The sequence below is a fragment of the Propithecus coquereli genome, unplaced genomic scaffold (genome assembly GCF_000956105.1).
Source record: "Propithecus coquereli isolate 6110/MARCELLA unplaced genomic scaffold, Pcoq_1.0 Scaffold336, whole genome shotgun sequence".
In the NCBI taxonomy this organism is placed as follows: Eukaryota; Metazoa; Chordata; class Mammalia; order Primates; family Indriidae; genus Propithecus; species Propithecus coquereli.
This window is the reverse complement of record NW_012149019.1, coordinates 1,842,355-1,850,572: the sequence shown is the minus strand read 5'-3', so window position 1 is coordinate 1,850,572 and position 8,218 is coordinate 1,842,355. Positions and strand designations below refer to the sequence as shown.

General features: G+C 50.7%; 1 protein-coding gene across 3 annotated transcripts in view; it reads left to right on the top strand.

The window, feature by feature from the left end:
• The first annotated feature begins 862 nt into the window (after positions 1 to 862).
• GRB10 (growth factor receptor-bound protein 10) overlaps positions 863 to 8,218 on the top strand; it is a 180,414-nt gene continuing 173,058 nt past the window's right edge. For all 3 annotated transcript variants that reach the window (XM_012650633.1, XM_012650634.1, XM_012650635.1), the window contains exon 1: positions 863 to 1,047. The gene's annotated coding sequence lies outside the window, so the exon portion shown is untranslated. The remainder of the gene's footprint in view (positions 1,048 to 8,218) is intronic.

Here is an 8,218-nt window from a genome sequence, read left to right as displayed (position 1 = left end):
TTAACCTATTTGTATGACAATTTTGACCCGGTAGAGACATTAATAATCATACTAACGTCAAGGGCGTCCATTAATCCAGCAGTCCTTTGAGAAGTCACTTTATGCTCTCAGTATGACCTGATTTAATCCCCAGGACATCAACTCTCAAGCGGGCGATATTAGCCTATTTCTATCCTAGGGACTCAGGCTTCGCAGCGGTCCCCGCTCCACCCGCACTCCAGTACTCACACACAGATGGGGAAACTGAGGCTCAAAGAGGCGAGGCCCCAGACCCGGCTGGCTGTGAGCAAACCCAGGTTTCCTCTTCCCAGGCCAGGGACCTCCAGCGCACCGCAGAGTCCGGGGCAGCTCCAGCTCATCCGTCCCGTCCCTCAGCTGCGCCCAGTTATAGGATTTGGACTGTGCAGTCAATACTTGCTGAGTTTCAAACAGTTCGCTTACAAATTGCCTTTCGGGACAGGTCTGATTGGTCTTTCGCTGGCGCGGCCGCCTGAGCCTCGGCGTCGCGGTCCCGCGACTGGGGGTCCTGCGCGGAGTAGAGGCGGGGTCCCGCGCGCTGGCCCGGGGCAGGAGCCTCCGGGAGGGTCTGGCCCCCACGGCCTTCGGCCCGCGCCCCCGTGCCACGCCCTGTGCCAGGCCGCGGCTCCTCCCGCGCTGGCGGCCGCCGAGCGGTCCGGGCGGCGGCGGCGGGAGGAGGAGCAGGAAAAGCGGCCGGGGGAGGAGGCGGAGGCGGAGGCGGCGGCGGCGGCGGCGGCGGCAGAGGCGGGGAGGGCGGGCGGGGCCGGGCGAGTTTAAAGCCCATCGAGGGGGTGGGGAGGCCGGGAGGAGGCAGAGAGAGAAGGGAGTTCCGGCCGGCCGGGCGGGCGGGCTCGGCGCTCGGAGACCCGGCGGAGCCCAAAGTTTCCGCGCAGCCCCTGGGCGGCGGCGCGGGACGCCCAGGACCGTCCTGCGCGCCGCCCTCGCCCCACGGGGACCCGCACCCGCCGCCGGCCGCGCCGAGTGTAGCCGGCAGCCACGCGGAGGCGGCTGGGAGCCGCGCCGCGGCAGGTACGGAGTTGGGCGGGGAGCGCGGCGGCAAGTTACTTTGTGGTCGGCGCCCCAGCGGGCCGGGCCGGCCAGGCGGGTCCCCGCGCCGTCATTGTCTGCGCTCTGGCTGGCCCGGCCGGGGACGACGGGCCCCGCGGAGGCGCGGCGGGCGGAAGGGCGTCGCCTCCGGGCGAGGGGCTCCGGCGCCCCGGGCCCGTGGCGGGCGGCGCTCGGAGGCGGGACCGGGGCTGTGGGCGCGCGGCGGAGGCGTCCGGTCGCCCCGGCGAGCTCTCTGCTGCGTTCCCGACCCCTGGGGGGAGGTGTGGAGCCCGAGCGGCGCATTCTTGAACCATCTTGTCAGACGCCGCGGGCTCGCGGGCTGGGGCTGGGGCTGGGGCGGGGGCTGCGGTCAAGGCCTCGCTCCGAGGGGCCGCCCCCTCGGAGGGTGGGCGCCAAGGCGCCCCTGCAGCCCCGGGTGCTCCCGCTGCGCGGCGGGGCCGTGGCGCGCCCCGGGGCGGCCCGGGCAGTGGTGCCACACACTCCCAAGTCTTGAGCCGGCCCAGCGTCGGACGGAGGATCTCTTTTGGGGGGTACTGTTTGTGACCCGTTACGCGCCTCTGGGGCCTAACACCAAGTTGAGGGCTCGCGGATTAGCCGCCCGCCAGCCGTGGAAATGTGATAAGAGCGGTACCGTTTGCAGAAGGAAATTTCTGATGCAACTCTCTGCCTTTGCTGATTGCCTCTCCAAACGCCTGCCTTGGCGACTGCCCTCGAGCATGTGCGTTATGGAAATTAGGGGATTCTTTACTTTTTATTGTGTTCGTTTTTTCTTGGGATTGGAAGAAACACGAACTTTTTGTCGTTTGCTTTAACCGAAACGTTGGGTAATGTAGGAGAGCCACAGGTGATTTTCCAGGGTCCCGGATCTTTACCATGCATTTGAAAGAAAGTTTTCTTGCAAACTTAATGCCCCGTTTCATTCAAGAGATGCAAAAGTAAAAGACCAAAACAAGTAGCGCTTGTGAGTAAATATGCGTTATTGCACAACTTTCTTGTTGCTGCTGTTTAAAAGGCCAGGCCCAGAACACTTTGTTTCTGAAAATGCTGATTCAGCCGTTTGGAGCCCCCGAGTTTCAGAAATGGTGGTCTATTTAATGTTTTGCTCAGTTTTACTAAGAACACATGTTGTTAGCGCAGCAACAGGCGTTGACTAGGGTTTACAACACAATGCTGGTAATATTTTAACAAGAGTTGACCTAGAGTTCTTCTCTTTCCAGGAGGAAAGATAGATAGAATCTAGGTTTCCACAGCAGAGGGAATTCTGGCTATGGCAATGGTGAAATGTCTTTTAGGAGAGCATTTTAAATAAAAGCCCTGAAACCAAATGTATTTCGAGGAATGATTCTAGATGTCTAGGTTTTTCTGTTAAAAATCAAAACTCTAGGATTACTGCACATAATATTTGAGTTTTACTGGGGGCACTTGAAAGAGAAAGGCTGTACAGGCCAATCCCCAGATTACGGGGAGGGAATTTGAGGACAGACGGAGTTACACGCCCAGCAGGCATTGCTCCTGTAACTGAGAAGCGTAGGGACTGATACTTCTGTAGCATTTCACAGTTTACAAGGCGCTTTCAAAAGCCTTGTTGCTTTTAATCCCCTCTACAGCCCCCTGATCCCCATTTTACAGGTCTGGAAACCAAGGCTCAGGAGGTTAATTGGCACGCCTGGGGTCATAATGCCAGCAACTGACAAAGCTGTCACTAGAACCTGAGCTTTGGATTTTTTTAGTCTTTCATGTTTTATGCTTCTGCAAAACTACGGACCTCTGAAAGAGAAATGGCATGAAGCAGGTACATGCAGCCTGCCAGTCACACACCTGGAGAACTGGGAGGCGCTGTGATGGTAGTACCCAAGTCCAGTGACTCCTAGCCTTCAAGATCAATGCCAGGTTGCGAGGACATTATCGATATTTTAGTCCACTCGCTGTTTATACTTAAAACACATTTATTTTGGGAAGAAACTTGAATATCCATGAAGTCATGAGTTTGATATGGTAGTTATGTTGACTGTAATTGAAATAGAAAAGCTGTGTACCCCTAAAGTCATCTCCTGCGTATCACTCATGGTCTACGCCATTTTGGGGGAGTGTTAGACTGGTGAAAATGCTTTTCATTTGTGAACCAGGAACCTAGAGCTGGGCAGGTTCATGCCAGCTACTCGTCCAGGGCTTTGTATGGTGGTGACCACCAGGATTGGAACCCAGAGCAGCTCTGGCCCAGTTACAGTGACTATCTCTGTGTTCAGTCAGCCTCCAATGCAAGAAAAGAACAAAGTCAGAATCTAAGAGCTAGCTCAGAACTTGATTTTGATGATCTGTTTGGGTCTGAGACTTTATAATGTATAGAAACCAAACTCCTGCTGGAACAAAGACATCTATTGTGCCTTCAGCTTCATCTCAGAGCTGTAGAAATTCTTGGTTGGTGTATCTGATAAAACCTAATGCTTTAAAGGTGGCATAATTGAAAGAACCCATTTCCTCAGAAATCTGTCCTACTCTTAACTGTAGGGGAGAGGGAAATCTGCAGGATGGTAGAATGTGTTTGAGCTCATATCCAGGGTTAGATCGCCAGCCTGTAAGAAGTCAGAGCTCACTGCAGGGGGCTTTGGTCCTGTTTCCTGGGAGGGAAGCCCATACATTCGCAGGTTTGCTGCATAATCCCGGTGTCTGTTTCTCAGTCTGTTAAACTAACGTGGCATTGCATGGGCTTGTGAGGAGAAAATGTTTGCCTTGTCTTTCATTTAAGTAATCAGTCATTATGTTCAGAATTTAAATAAATCTTTTCTGCTTGTGCAATATTTTTAAACCTGTCTTATTTTTTGCTTAACTGTAGAAGTACAGAAGTATGGGAGATGAAGGTAGTCAAGCTACTTGGTAGGTGAGCCTTGACAATCAGGTACTCTGGGGACCTGGGGTGCTTTCTTCAGGGTCTGCCCACTGATGGGTGTATAACTGACCCAATGCGTCAAGCACTGCTGGTATTTAATCTGTGTAATATTGTAGCTGCATGTTTGTAGGAAGCTGTATCTGTTCTCCCTCCTTCCTCCTCCTGGCTGGGACAACTTTTTGCTGACTCCTCCCCACCCCCACCAGGAGCACTTCTGAACTGATCTCTGAGGAATGAGCTTTCTTGCACGTATGTCTTTGGGAAGCTTTTGCCCACGTTCCTGGTGATCATGGGGCCTGCTAACTGTAAGGAGATAAAAGCAGGCAAAGCTTAAAACCACCCGCTCACTCGTGGAAAGGCAGGCTCTTCTTTAATAATGGAATGAAAAATGGTGTGATTGTCCTTTGAGATGGCAACAAAAAACCCCATTTCCCAGGGTTATCAGAAATAATTTCAGAGGTAGAAATGAGTGGCTCTGATTTGTTTTTTTTTCCTTTTGGGATATACCGACTCTAAGAAGATTTTCCTTTTCCCCTGTCCTAGGATATTTATATTTTTCCACTATCTACGTTCCATATGAATGTTGGGGAGATTCTCCTTGATCATCCAGATCCCTAATTTGAAGAGTTTGTTATTTGGGCTGGGCTCAGCAGCAGAGTGGACTGTTGTTAACCCTGGGAGTGGGCGCTGGGGCAGTGTTGCCCCTCCCCCCATGTTGCTTCCTTTTTGCTTTGTTTGACCAGGGCAGCAGCCAACATTGACAGTTCTAGGCACACTGCTTCGGTTTGACTCCTGGTTGTACTATTTATTAGTTTGGCCAACCTGAGCAAGTTGACTAACCTCATCTGTTAGAATGAAAGGCGTAAGAGCGTTTACCTGTGAGGGTTGTTCCGGAGGCAGGATGAGATTTGAGTGGTGTGAATGGTCAGCGCAGTGCATGGCATGTGCTGTATTCTGTGGCATTGTGTGCAGGCACTTTGCACAGTCAGCCTTGTCTTAGAGTAGTTTGTGTACTTGATTATCCTGCTTTCTATTATCAATAATTTGTAAGTTCTGCTAGAAAGGGGATCAGCTTTTTGTATTTTCATCTTCCAGTGCATTGCACATGTTAGATGCACAAAACCCTGTTGAATTGATCTGAATGTTCTTTGAGCAACAGTCACTGTTAGTAAGAATCCTTTTGTTGACTATGTTTAGCATGACAGTTTGAACTCCTCACAGGTAGGACTCTAAGAGCAAAGATAGATGGTAGACTGTAGACTTCACTTGGCTACAAACCATTTGAACCAGACTACAGTGAAGAGCAGATGTAAAAAACTGGCTCTCTGTGACCAGGAGCAAAAGATGCGAAGACCCCTGTGGTGCACAAGCCCCAAGGGGCTGCAATGTTGGGTGTGCAGAGAGACCTCTGGTCTCCAGGCCCGCGGAGCCTGTAGCATTTGTCTGCAGGCCCCTGTGGTTGGTGTCTGGACTCTACAGAGGCACTTATCCCAGCTGGGGCTGAAATGAGCATGGACTGCTCATCCTGGACAGGCTGATAATACGCTTGCGATGTGGCTCTGAGCCCCGAAGTCCTGGTAGAATTTTGAGCCAGGTAAATGGGACCCGGCACCAGCACCTGCAGTCTTGCCTGTTAACATGGGGCTCATAAAGCCACTTGGCACAGAGAGAGCTTGGTATGTGTTGGTCCTTAATCCTGGCATCATTAATGCCACCTCAACTAATGCACGGTAGGGGGTTGGGACCCTTGTGTGCTGTTTCAGTGCAGGTGGAGCTACACCGTGGGCTGCTGTCTGTCTGACTGTGTCTGTGAGCTGTGTCACTCTGGGAGTTCCACAGGGGCCTCTGAAAAATGGGGGACCATGAGGGATGGCTGAAGACCCCCTCTGTACCTTCTCCTGTCCTGTCATATGGGAGCCCATGGCCAAGGAGCCTTCAGGGCCACTCACTACAGGCTGCCTGGGTCCCGGTGAAACTGCAGGTCCTGACTTTGCTGTGAGTGGGGCCTTTGGCTTACTTAGATTTTTAGCTTTCATCCCTGGGCATGTCTAGGCAGTAGCTTCTAACCTTTTGTAAGTAAAGAACCCTCTTTAATAGAAAAACTTTTATAATACCACATAGCTCATAGTAATAATTTAGGATTCCATGCTCCAAGAAACTCACAGCGACCAGAGGCTACCATGTATTGAGTGACTTTTAAAGTCAGAAGTTTGTACTATAGCTCCCTGCTTAAGGACAGTGCCTTGCACTGAATCTCGGGCCTGCTTAGCAGTGTTGCTCTTAGAGGGTCTTCACGTCGGGTGAGAGGTTGAGCTGGGCAATGTCCAGTGCCTTCTAATTGTCCCGCGAGGGCCAGTTCCAGCCAGAAGCCACCTCGCCCACCTTTCTGCCCTGACAGTGCCACCCTGGCCCAGCACAGGCTGTGGGTGTGTTACCTGAGAGCCTCCAGGTGCCTGTTCTGTGGTGCTGTCTGCTCTCTGCTGAAGAAAGTTGTGTGCATCCCACAGAAACCCCTGGATGTTCCTAGAGAGATGAGAACATGGAACACCTAGGCCTGCATCTCCCTGGAAGTATGATGGACCTTTGGAGGGATAAGGCAGAGAGAGGGGTGTTTGGCTTCCTTGTTGGATCATCCCTTAACCGCAGGCCTTGCCCGGCCTTCTTCCCACTGCAGGGCTCTGTGTGGGCGCTGCTGCCTCTGTCCTGGCGCACCCCCCCTTTTGGGGCACTGTCTCCCTCCTGTCCTGGCCTGTTTCCACCACATGAGCGTCTCTGTTCTGTTCATCTGAAGGATCACCTGGCTTTCTGATTCCTGCATACCCAGGGCACACTGTTGTTAAATTTAGTTTGATTTTTTAATCAGAGTGATGTAGGAGCATAGTTTAAAGATAATTCCTCATAAATAACTAGTCTTATCAGCAGATTTTTTCTCTATAAACCTCCGTATGTCTAAACAGAGGTCTAAATATTAAGTTTCCTGGCAACCTGCCCCTCCTTCTACCCTCACTCTCCCAGAACAGTTTTTCATATGATTCTTTGACTTCCCTTCTTGGAAGGTGAGGGTCGTGTTCTGTCATCCAGTCCCCATCTGACGCTTACTCTTCTGTCTCCGTTGTCTCTTCTGGTACGATTGGCTCTGTCCTGTCCTGTCCGTATGCGGCGATGGGACAGTTCCCAAATGCTGCTTGCAGCTGAGCCGTGTAGTATACTGTGGTAACTTCCGTTATCTCCTAGGACATTTTTTTTCCCCCTGGAGTTGTTTTTGCTTAATTTTTAAAATGTACTTATCACTCTCCCCTCCAAAGTTCACAGTTGTGCAAATCTCCTTTCCAACGCGCGTAGGAAATCTGCCAGTCTTATGTTTTGGAAGCAGTCTCTCTTGTGTCCTTCAGCCCATGACAGGCCGGTCACTCTGGAGGCTCCCGCACAGCTGTCATCTTGGAATCATTCTTCTGCATCGTCCTGGGACTGCCCTTTGACCTTCTCTTGGATCGCATGACTTTGTCTTTCTTGGTATATTCCCAAAATTTGGTGGAGTACATTCTATAAAAGCTTCCAAAAAAGAGGTATGTGGATATAAATTTTTTGAGAACATTTGTGTCTGAAAATGTCCTTATTCTACCCTCACAGTTAATAGTTTGTCTGAATATGGGTTTCTATGCTGGAGGTAGTTTTCCCTCAAACATTTGAAGGTTGCCACTGCTGGTAGGCAGAATGGGGCTGGGAATGAAGGTCATCTGCTTCTTGGTTCTTCGTGCAGAAGAGCACCAGCGTGTTTTCCTTGTTTTTTATTTCGTCATGCTGGGAAGCTGTAGGGTGTTCCCTGTGTCTTTATTCTGAACTTCTTTGAAGATGTGTCTTGTTTGGTCTGCATCTTTTGTGGGGTATGTTGAGGGCTCCTCAAGCTGGAGGGGCCAGATCCTTTGGGTCCCAGATGTGGTTTTGAATTAATTCTTTAATTTCTTTCTTTCCATTTCCCTCTTCTCTCTTTTTAGAATGGCTATTATTTGGTTTTTAGCCACCTGGACTGGTTCTCTCATTATTTTTGATCTATATATGTTGTGTTGTTTTAGGTTTTGGGATATATCCTCAAACCTTTCTATTGGATTTTTAGTTTCTATTTTCATTTTCAATTTCTAAGGACCTCTTTATTTTTCATTATTATTATTATTTTTTTAAATAGACTTTAGAGCAGTTTTAAATTCACCACAAAATTGAATGGAAAGTCCAGAGATTTTCCACGTA